Source organism: Fukomys damarensis, unplaced genomic scaffold, assembly GCF_012274545.1.
Source record: "Fukomys damarensis isolate Sample0158 unplaced genomic scaffold, DMR_v1.0_HiC HiC_scaffold_20, whole genome shotgun sequence".
Taxonomy (NCBI): Eukaryota; Metazoa; Chordata; class Mammalia; order Rodentia; family Bathyergidae; genus Fukomys; species Fukomys damarensis.
In genome coordinates, this window is record NW_022900932.1 from 18,370,190 (window position 1) to 18,381,223 (window position 11,034).

Sequence of the window (11,034 nt, forward strand, 5' to 3'; positions counted from 1 at the left end):
TTTTTTTTTTTTTTTTTTTTTGTACTGGGGATCAAACTTGGAACCTTGCACTTGTGAGGCAGGCAGCAGAACTACTGAGCTAAATCCCCAGTCCAAATTGTATAACTGTATACAAATTGTATAACTGCTAATGTTAAATAGGAAGAAAAGGGCTAAAGGTGTACAAGAAGTGGGAAGAGTAGGGCAAAGGAAATAAGGGACAAGAAAAAATATGACCAAAGGAAAAAATAGAAACAAAGTCTTTGTAAATAGAGGAGGGTGGAGGGGGTAAAGAGAGGGCAGGGGTATAGAGAAAAAATGAGACCCGCCAGGGATTTAGTTCAGTGGTTCCGCCGCCTGCTTCACAAGCACAAGGACAGAAGTTCGAACCCTGGTACCAAAAAAAAAAGAAAAAATGAGAACCAAGATCTGTCATATAAGGGGACAAGATCCCAATGATGAATGCAATTGTACTACACACATTAAAAGTACCAATAAACTCAATAAGATTAAAAAAAAAAAATCCCCTGTGCAGAGAAAATGGAAGTTTAGAAGTAATGAGTAAGATATAGCTCTATGGTTTCAATCTAAGCTTATTTTGCTTTAAAACCTACATTATTTCTGATACATTCGCTGTTCATTTTAATTGTTCTTTGTTTGTTTGTTTTTTGGGTTTTGTTTTGTGGTACCAGGGATCAAACTCAAAATCATGCACTTGTGAGGCAGGCATGGTGCCACTGAGCTAAATCCCTGGCCCTATTTTAGTTTTTTTTTTTTTCCCTATAAATAAAATTTAATGCTGAAAAGGTGATCTGGAAGCCCTGTGAGCTTTAAATGTCAACATTGTTTTTTGTTTTTTTTTCAGTACTGAGGATCAAACTGGGGACCTTGCGCTTGTGAGGCAGGCAGCAGCGCCATGGAGCTACATCCCTGGCTGTCCTGTGAACTTTTACCATATACATTTTGGAGAACATCACATGGATTAAAGAAAACAACAAAATTTCATTTTTCAGATAATCATTTGAATGTTTACATACATTTTTGGTTTGTTACTTATTCATAACTAATTTACATTTCCTCACATTAACATGTTTCTGTTTAGTATGTAATCAAATTTTGCCAATGAGAAAAATCCTCATAGTACCTTCACTGAATTGCTGATTCTAAGAAAACACCAAACACGAGCATATATAAAAGAGGAATCAGAATAAAACAGCATGTGCATTTTTATATTTGTACAGATTGATCTTTACATTTCTGTCTGGAGAAAATATGAACCCAGTTTACCATGCTAAGATAACAGTTTAGATGACTGCCTTAAAAGTAGTACATACAAAACAATGAAAATAAATCACATCCTTAGATTCTGTGATTACTGAGAGGATTTCTCCTGCCCTAGGAGCTTTATTACACTTGTTAAAAATATAGGAGCAGCAGCTTATCACAAGTCTCCACTAGTGCACTAATGATGAAATCAAAACCAGACAACAAACTCATAAGGATAAGAGGACTGCAAAAGAACCAGAAGTCACAGTTTTATGCTTATTCTTGCGCAGGGTAATTTAGAATCTTTCAGTGTGCCTGATGTACATATTGCTGCTGTTTGAGGTAAACCTTAAATGCTCCTGTTATGGCAACAAAAGCAATTCCACCCAAGACTGTCCTTTGTAAATTACTGTTAACACTACTGAACATCAGTTTATCAACTACTGTTGTGACAGTAGGAAAGACGAGCTACACACAAAATTCGAGTGGCAGAGACATGATCTGCTAAAGGATTAGCTTCAGCAGGAATTCGAGGAACAGGAACCCAATCCCTGGAAATACACTGTTCAAAATTTGTAGTTTATTTGAATATTTTGCGTCATAGTCTAAGCACATAGTCCTCCCAGTGAATCATCTTCCTTAGTATCAGCATGACGGGAATAGTAGCAAGTCCAATTAAAAGGAATAAAGGATCAGCTCTCTCCATCACATCCAGCCCTTCTTTGTGGCCTACAGCCAGCATCACAGTCACTGCTCCATAAGTCACAGCTGTCCAATAGGTAGAGCCAACCATTATTCCCGCTGCCGCAAACGGACAAGCTTTTGAGGTCAGTCTATCTGAAGATACAAGACATAAACAACTGGACCCAACTTTGGGAAAACTATTAAGTACTCAGCGTTGCACTGGAGACATACCACTCTGGCTGTACTGTTTCCTCTTTGTTTTTTATCCACCCAGCGCTGCAGACAAGCGTGATGAACTCATTTGGTAGATCCTCTGCACCTACATGGTCTCACCCATTCAGCTGCTCAATCATCTTCATGAGTGGCAAAACACATCCAGCAACTTCTGTCCAGCATCTGCTGTAGGGCTTGGTCCGGCATCTTCAGCTGGGCCGGTGCACCTGCCCCTGCCCAATGAACCCGGCTGCGGCCAGGCCCAATCAGGGACAACTGCACTGAGAGGCAGCGGAAGAGACCTCTGTGGGGCCGGGGGCGGCCGCGAACTTGCCTCCCAGCCTCCCTGCAAGGCTCGAATAGGCCAGCGATGGTGGTGCAGACAGCAAGTGTCTGGAGGAGGCGGAGGGGAGCGGGAGGAGGAGCCTGACTCTGGGAGGCTGTGATCGAGGCCCCTGTTCCCCCCTGTCGGCCCGAAGTATCGGTCCATGTATCAAGGGCGCTGAGTTGCTGCCACTGCCTATTTTACTTTTTTTTTGAGATTATAATTTCAGTCATCCTGAAGTGTTGGGTTTACTTGGTCATCATAAATGCTGAGAATAGGGCCGGGGATTTAGCTCAGTGGCACCACACCTGCCTTGCAAGTGCAAGATTCCGAGTTGGATCCCTGGTACCAGAAAAAAAACAAAAAAAACACACTAACTTATAAATGATGAGAATAAGCACATTTAGTATATTAAGGACATAGAAGCGTATAGATTAGCTTATCATCAAATTTTTTTAGCTTAATTAAAAATACCGAGGATAGACCCAGGGAGTTAGCTCAGTGATTCTGCCACCTGTCTCTCAAGCGCAAGGTCCGGAGTTTGATTCCCAGTACCAAAACAAAACAAAACAAACCGAGGATATTTTACTCAGCTTTAACTTTTCCCCCCCTGCATGTCAATCATTGTACTTGCCATATTCAAAGCACTCGCTGAGAGAAGTCAGCTCACTTGTGGTTCCTGAGGGCCGGGCAATGTTTTAATGTTACTCTTTTAGAATGCCCCTCCCCGACAGGTGGTCTAGGGACAAAAGCTTGTCCTACCCCGCCCCCCGAGTCCTTAGGCTTCGCTGGTCACCTCCTACAAGGCCTGCCATATAAAACAAAGTGAACCAATTGAGATTTTTCATTTAAATTGGCAAAGAAATTGCAATTGGAATTGACAAGTCCAGAGAATTTCAGGTAATGGAGTAGAATCAAAGCCATAATGGGTCTGTGGTGAATCTAAAGCAGAAGTTGTAAGATTAAAAAAATAAAGATGTAACTCAGTGGTAGAGCATTTTCTTAGCATGCACGAGACCCTGAGTTCAATCCCCAGAACTGTCAAATAAGGAAACAAAGGTATTGAAACACACACGGACAGCCCCTGATTTATGATGGTTTGGTTTATGATTATCTATCTTTATGGCAATACAAAATCATACCCAAACATTTCTGTTTTTTTACTTTCAGTACTGTATTCACTAAATTATATGAACAAGTCCATATTTTATTACAAAATAGGCTTTTCAGATATTTGTGTTGTTTTGTTAGATGATTTTGTCCAACTCTAGGCTAATCACATAAAGGTACATTAAGCTAAGCTATGATGTTCAATATGTTAGGCATATTAAATATTTTGGTCTTTTGTAATACTTTTTGTGTGTGTATGTGTGGTACCAGGGATGGAACTCGGGTCCTTGTGCTTGCAAGGCAGGCAGCGGAACCACTGAGCCAAATTCCCAGGCCTTTTGTAATATTTATGATTGAACACAGGGCCTTGTGCATGCTAGCAAGCACTCTAGTGCTAGGCTACATCCCTAGCCCTTTAAAATTTTTATTTTGAGATAGGGTCTCCCTGTGTTGTTCAGGCTGGACTGGTGATCCTTCTGCCTCAGCCTCCCAAGCAGCTGGGATTATAGATGTGCACCACCATGCCTGGCTTACCCTCATTTTTGACTTATGATTTTTTTCAAGTCAAAGGGTTTATTAAATTGAGGCTCATCATAGAACTGTGTCACAGGAAAAACAAATAACATATGGAAATTAGAATAGAGGTTTTATCTATAGAGGAACTAGTTACAAATGAGAGGGCAAGTATAGAGGAGACATGAGGTTAGCAGAGGTATATAAGGAGCCAGCTTGAGAGGCACAGAAGTTTTTTGAGGGAAGCAGCAACCTAAAATGACCTTCTTGGGAGAGAAGAATAAATATACTGACCTCATTCTGTTGATACTGTTACTGGAACACCAGGGTTGTGCTCCATAGTGAAAAGAATGAAACCGTGGACAGAGGAAGCAGGGTGCCAGCAAATGTACGCAAAGGATATAAAGGCAAGGAAGTAAAAGATATAAAGGTAAGGAAGCAAGGCTCATGCTAGCTGGGAGGGAGTTCTGAGTCGGTTACCGGAAGGGCTCTATGTCTACAGGTTTTTAAGGGGTTTAGAAAGAAGCTCAGGCTGTTGTGTAAGCAATATAATTTCTACCCTATAGGAGACTATGTATTTTTTAGGATCCAGTCTGTGCAGTGTTCAGCCATGTCCACACAGGGCCCATGCACCCTTGAACTGATAGTCTGCCTGATTATGCTCTGGGGAGGTCCCAGACAGCAAAGGACACCTGGCAGTTATTTTTATAAGGTCCCTGGAAGGTCATGACTCAGCAGACTTCATTTTGGGCTTCCCCAACTATTTGGAGGCCGCTGTCCTTACTGCCTAATAGAACCCTAACTCTTGTTTGGCTAATTTTTGTTGTAATATGATCCTTCCAGGGAGAAGAGTGAAGAGTGCATCTGTGGGGAAGACTGAAGATATTTTGGACATGGTGTGATAGAAAGAAATAAAGCCATGGATCAAAGGAGAACAGAATAGACACGTAAAGAGGAGAAGTTGCTAAATAAGAGAAAGAGACTATGCCAACAACCAGAGAGACTGAAAGGGTGGCTCCTTCCCAGAGTTGTCTCAGTCCCTGCTGACTTCTGCACTGAGATCCTGTCCTAGCTGTAGTGTCAGTGTAACTTTACAGCAGACCCTCTTCCTTTAAAGAGTCTGTACTTCTGTTTCTTTCAATTCCAAAAGCTTAATAAAATGCAGGGTTCAATGAGAATAGTTTATTTCTCTTAGCAATCCTGCAAACAAAGACATTTGGGACAGGTAGGCCACTTACTGAGAATAAATTATAACACCATCCTCAGCTTTTTGTAAAGTGTCCAAATTTAAAAATAAAGGTGCCAGTGTCATGAAAACCACCTACTGTCAAAATTGAGAAATTATAAAACTGACCTAATTAAACAAGCTCTCTTGGATTATGGAAAACATAGGCTACTCTTTGAAAGAATCACAGACCATTCTGTGGGAAATTAATATTATACTACATTTTTTCTTTAATTGCCTTCTCCTCCCAATTTTATTAATTTATTGATATGCTAAATTGAATATATTTAAAGTGTGCAATTTGACTCATTTTGACATACAAATTTATGACCACAATCAAAATAACATTTCCGTATGTTCCAAAAATTCCTAGTCTTGCTTTGTAATTCCTCCTTCCTGCTATTCACATCCCCAGGCACTGATTCACTTTCAGTCACTATTGATTAGTTTGCATTTTCTGGAATTTTGTATAAAAAAAGGCTGTGGAAATGCTAATTTCCCTGATTTGATCATTACTCATTATATAAACCTATATGAAATTATCATACTGTATCCCCAAAATACATACCAATAGTGTCAACTAAATTAAAATATACCTGTCTTCCAGGATTGCTGAAAGGATTAAATAAGGATTAAATAACATTTAAATAAGGATTAAACATTTAACTTTTCATTCAAATACTAGATATCACTACTATGAAAGGAGCGGGGGGGGGGAAAGCATTGAGAAATTAGTCTTACTCAGCTTGGTCTCCCTCGATAAACACCATCAATTATATGGCTTAAACAACAAGAATATATTTCTCCCAATTTTGGAGACTTAGAGGTCCAAAAATAGGGTCAGAATTGTCAGATTCTGGTGAGGGCTCTCTTCCAAGCTTACACATGGATGCCACTTGTGTTCTCCAATGGAAAAAAGAGCAGGTGAACAAGCTTTCTCTCTGCTGTCTCTACTCATGAGAAAAATGTTATGGTTTGGGATGAAATGTCCCCCCAACGCCTCATGTGGGCAAAGGCTTGATCTAGAGTGTATGAAGCTAGAATTGATTCATGATGCAATGCTATACTCAAGAGCACTAGGATTAAGGGTATGAGTGCTCGCTACCCTAAGTAGTCTGAATATGATAAAAGGGGCAGGAAGATGCTGTTAAGTCTTATTTGTAACCTTTGCTGTCTTGTGCGTGTCATGTTGTTTCTCCTCTGTGATTCTTGTTTGCCATCCCATACTTGGAGCCAGCTGATTATGGACTGAAACCTCTACAAACTGTAAGCCAAATAAACCTCTTCCCCTCCAACTCTGGGTGTCAGGTATTTTGTCTCAGCAATGAGAGGAAAGTAACTAACACAGAACACTAATTGCATCACAAGGGCCCTACCTTGAAGATCTCACCTAAACCTAACCACCTCCCAAAGGTTCAGTTCCAATGCCATCATATTTGGAATTAGGGCTTCAACATGTGATTCTGGATGTGGGAGGAGACACAGCTCAGTCCATACTAGGACCCTCTTTATTTTTCTAGACCTACTAAATGGACTCCCATAACGAGACACCAGAAGACCTTATCATGGCTCTGAGCAAATAGATAAAATATTGGGCTGGGGGATTAGCTTAGTGGGGGAACATTTGCCTAGCATTGCCAGGCTCCTGTGTTTGATCCCCAGCACTTAAATAAATAATGAATAAATATTTTAAAAATAAAAATGTTGATTGATGTTTTTCTTCTTGAGGCCAAACTCCATTTCTTTCCCTATATTTTTATATAGCTTAATATGTTATTACTATATATCAAGTGCTCCAGGAATATTTATTGATATAACAATATTTTTATAGTGTTCCATATATTACAATGCATTTTCAGATACATTATCTCCTGTGACCCTCAAAGTTATCCAGATAATTAAAGATAGAAGATAAAACTGATCTCATTATCAGATGAGGAAAACTACGATTCAGAGAATTTAAAAACTGATAAAATAGCTCTTCAAATGAAAAAGTGTCTTCTATTTTGGCACATTGCCTACCATGATTCTTGATGCAAGAGACTCGGGTAGGTACTTTAACCTCCAGCTAATACTTTATTATTGAATCTTTGCAAGATAAAAGACAAAACTAAGACAGTTGGTGATATTTATACTGCAATATACACTTTTACAGAGAATCACAGTGTTATGGCTTGTGTTTAGATGTCCCCTCAAAGCCTCATGTGATCATAGGTAGGGCTTTTTCAGAGGTGGCTGGATCTACATTGCATGACACTGGAATTAATTCATGGTGCAGTGCTAGGCTCAAGGGCCCTAGGATTGAAAAGGAAAAGTGTAATATAGGTTAATCTGAAAATGGAGTTAAAACTCCAAAGTTTTATAGTCTATAATAAATGATCATTGTAAGCATATATTTTCTTGCTAGTGCTGGCAAGAACATAACTCCTTATCTAACCTGTTAAGGCTGCCAAGGACACACCTTGATATCTACCTTTAAGACTCCCTATCTGCCCAGAGCTTGAACCCATCCTGGAATGTAACATGCTCTATATGATGCATTTCTGATATATCCCTAGTCTCAGGCCAGCAGGTGCCTTGTGGAGGCTTGGTCCTGGTGGTGAGGACTGGCACAAGGGTCTCTAACTCTTCCTCTCTGTCTGCCAGAGCCACTGTGACCTGCTGCTGCCGGCACAGAAATATAATACAGGCGGGTCACCAGTCCAGGCCATGAGCAGTTTTATTTTTCAGCCCAAGCAAAATCCTCCTTGGCAGACCCTACCCTGAACTGATGTGTACTCCAGATATGTGTCTGTCTCCCTTATCTAGCCAAACTTACCCTAAAGTTAATGTTTCTTACCCTGAGTTTGAACTTGCTGTATACCAGTCATAATAATATTATATATAACCAATCAACTGCTCACTTTGATTCTGTACTAGTTCCTGCTTGCAAATCCTATATAAACTGTAGACAGACAAAAGACTGTTGCCCCGTTCTCTGAGGAATTATCTTAACCAAGCCCATCGACATAAAGTTTGCTTTCTGCCTCCGAGTCCTGAATGCCCATGGGTATTTCCTGTTTGCTGCTACAGGATTAAGGGGGTGAGTTCTATCTGCCCTAAGTAGCCTGGATAAGATAAAAGGGACGGACAGATATCGTTAAGGTCCTTTGTTGCTTTTGCTGATTTTATGTGAGCAATGAACTCTTGTTCTCTCTGATGCTACTCTGCCTTGGAGCCTCTACCAACTCTAAGCCAAATATACCTTTCCTCCCTTAACTTTGGGTGTGAGATATTTTGCCTCAGCAATGAGAGAAAAGTAACTAAGAGACACAGGAGATCTAAAAACTTTCAGGATATAATATTGGAACTTTATCTGCAAAAATTGGAAAAGTTACAACTATTACTCTCCTACCTCCTAAAGATAATTCGGAGCAAACTAAGATTTTAAATTTACTATGAATACTCTCAGTTACAATTTCTTTCTCAGATATTGTTTCTGATTTAATCAATATAATAGGGCTCACTTTGGCAGCACATATATTAATCAGTATAATAAGTATTGCCTAAGAAACATTTCCCATTTTTTTTCTCTTTTTCTAATCTTACTCAGAACCAGATTTTTGGTTGCTTTTTTTTTTTTTTTTTTTTTTTTTTTGTTGTTGTTTTTGTTTTTTTCCCTCTGGTACTGGGGATTGAACACAAGGCCTTTGCACTGAGCTACATTCTCAGTCCTTTTTATTTCTTATTTTGAGACAGGAACTTGCTAAATTGCAAAGTTGGCCGGGCTGGGCTTAAACTTGCAATCCTCCTGCCTTAGTGTCCAAGAATGCTGGGATTAAAGGTGTGTGCTTCCTAGTATGATTTATTCAAAGCAGTTTTAAAACATATTGCAAACTGGGCATATTGGTGCATGCCTATAATCCCAACACTTGGGAGGGTGAGGCAGGAGGATTCCAAGTTTGAGTAGAGCCTGTACTACTTATCAAGATGTCATCTCAAAATAAAATTAAATAAATAAATAAGGTCTGGGAATAAAACTCAGTGTGAAGGCCCTAGGCTGTTCAATCTCCAGTACTGCAAACAAACAAGCAAATAACAACAAAAACAAAAATCTACTGCAAATATGTAATAATTGACAGCATATAGCACATCTATTTTGCCTTTTTATTTGTGTAGAAAGCTCAGGTTTTTTCTTTTCTTTCTTTTTTTTAAGCTAATTTTCTCTTTAACTTCTGGAAGAAAAAAAATTTTTTTTCTGTAGACAAAAGAACAAAAAATAGTTGGTGATCCTTCCTTGTTTATCATCCCTATTACTATTGCTTGGTCTTAAATTAGATATTATCTCATATGGTCTTGGTACTTTTTATGGCTAGCACATGACAAAGGGTTTAGCAAGTAAATCCTGCTATGGGATAAACCAGACCGCATATTCTTCATAATTAAAGCATTAGATCTTATAACTATAAGCTTCTATTTTAAAAATATAAAAAGAATAATATTTATAAAGAGGGATTTAAAGAAGCTGGCTTATAATAATTCTGGCTTCTCTAATAAAAATGAATTGTTAAAGAGATAAAAAAATCATAAAACTTCTGGTATTTTTCTATTCACTTTCATATAAATGAGAATTCATATTTCACAAAGAGTGAGTTTGAAACAAGTTTTGTAATGTGTTGTATTTCTCAAAATCTAGAAATGTTGTAAAACTGATGTTAATTTTTGGTTAGTTTAAAACTAAAAGCTCCATTAATTAAAAATGCTAATAGTATTCAACTCCATAAGAATTACTAGTAACATTTTACTTTATTTCTATACTCTAGACCTTGCTCTACCCTGAGATACCACAAATCCCTGGAAGTATTTTAAAGGCACCAGATAATGTATGTGTCTTGTTCTAGAGATTGGTAACAATCTTACAATACTTCTGCCTCATAACATTTTAAATGCATTAAACCACAACTGAGAGATTAAAAACAACAAAACAACAGAAACTGAAGGGAAAAGAAGATAAAGTGAGAAGTAATTTAAGTGTGCCAATTTTCATATCTTGCATACTTAGCAAAGAACAGATATTATTGAACATTGATAAATAAAAATATGGAGCTATATTTATGTTATATCTTGAGGTACTATTTAAAAACTTGTAGTGATGTGTATATATTACTCTTACAGTTGAAAAATTAAAACACATCACAATACTGTGAAATCTAATGACTTAGATAGAGCAAGTATTTTGAGCTCCAATTCTTCCCTAATCTGCTTCACCAAAGCAGTTTTCCAGCTGTACTTTAATGACTACTAAGAATAAAGCCTTATCTAGACTATGGAGTTACTTCATTACTTCTCACTAAGAAATTAAAGTGTGAGGATGAGCACAGGGAAAAATGGAAGTGATTTGACAGCCTCTGGCCAAGCAGTACTAATCCCTTGGAAAATATGCATTCAATGTTCTTGTAGAGAAACTGGACAAGCCAAAGTTGTAGTCGCTATCTGTATATTGTTAGTATTGTTGCCTAAATTCTTTAGTTTAGAAAAGAAACAAGTTTTAATGAGGGTGGAGGTCAGGCACAGTGAATCCCAGTATTCAGAAGGCTGAGGCAAGGATGATCACTATGAGTTTGAGGCGTCTGGACTAACAATGAGTTCAAGGCCAGCCTGAACTATGTAACAAGACCCTGTCTCAAAAAAAAAAAAAAAAAAAAAAAAAAAAAAAAAAAAAAAAAAAAAAAAAAAGAGG

At 38.3% G+C, this 11,034-nt stretch overlaps 1 long non-coding RNA gene and 1 pseudogene across 1 annotated transcript in view; both read right to left on the reverse strand.

Annotated features, from left to right (window-relative positions):
- Window positions 1–11,034, reverse strand: part of LOC104849936 — a 46,123-nt gene that overhangs the window by 12,035 nt on the left and 23,054 nt on the right. The window lies entirely within an intron of this gene.
- Window positions 1,250–2,805, reverse strand: LOC104849933 (annotated as a pseudogene).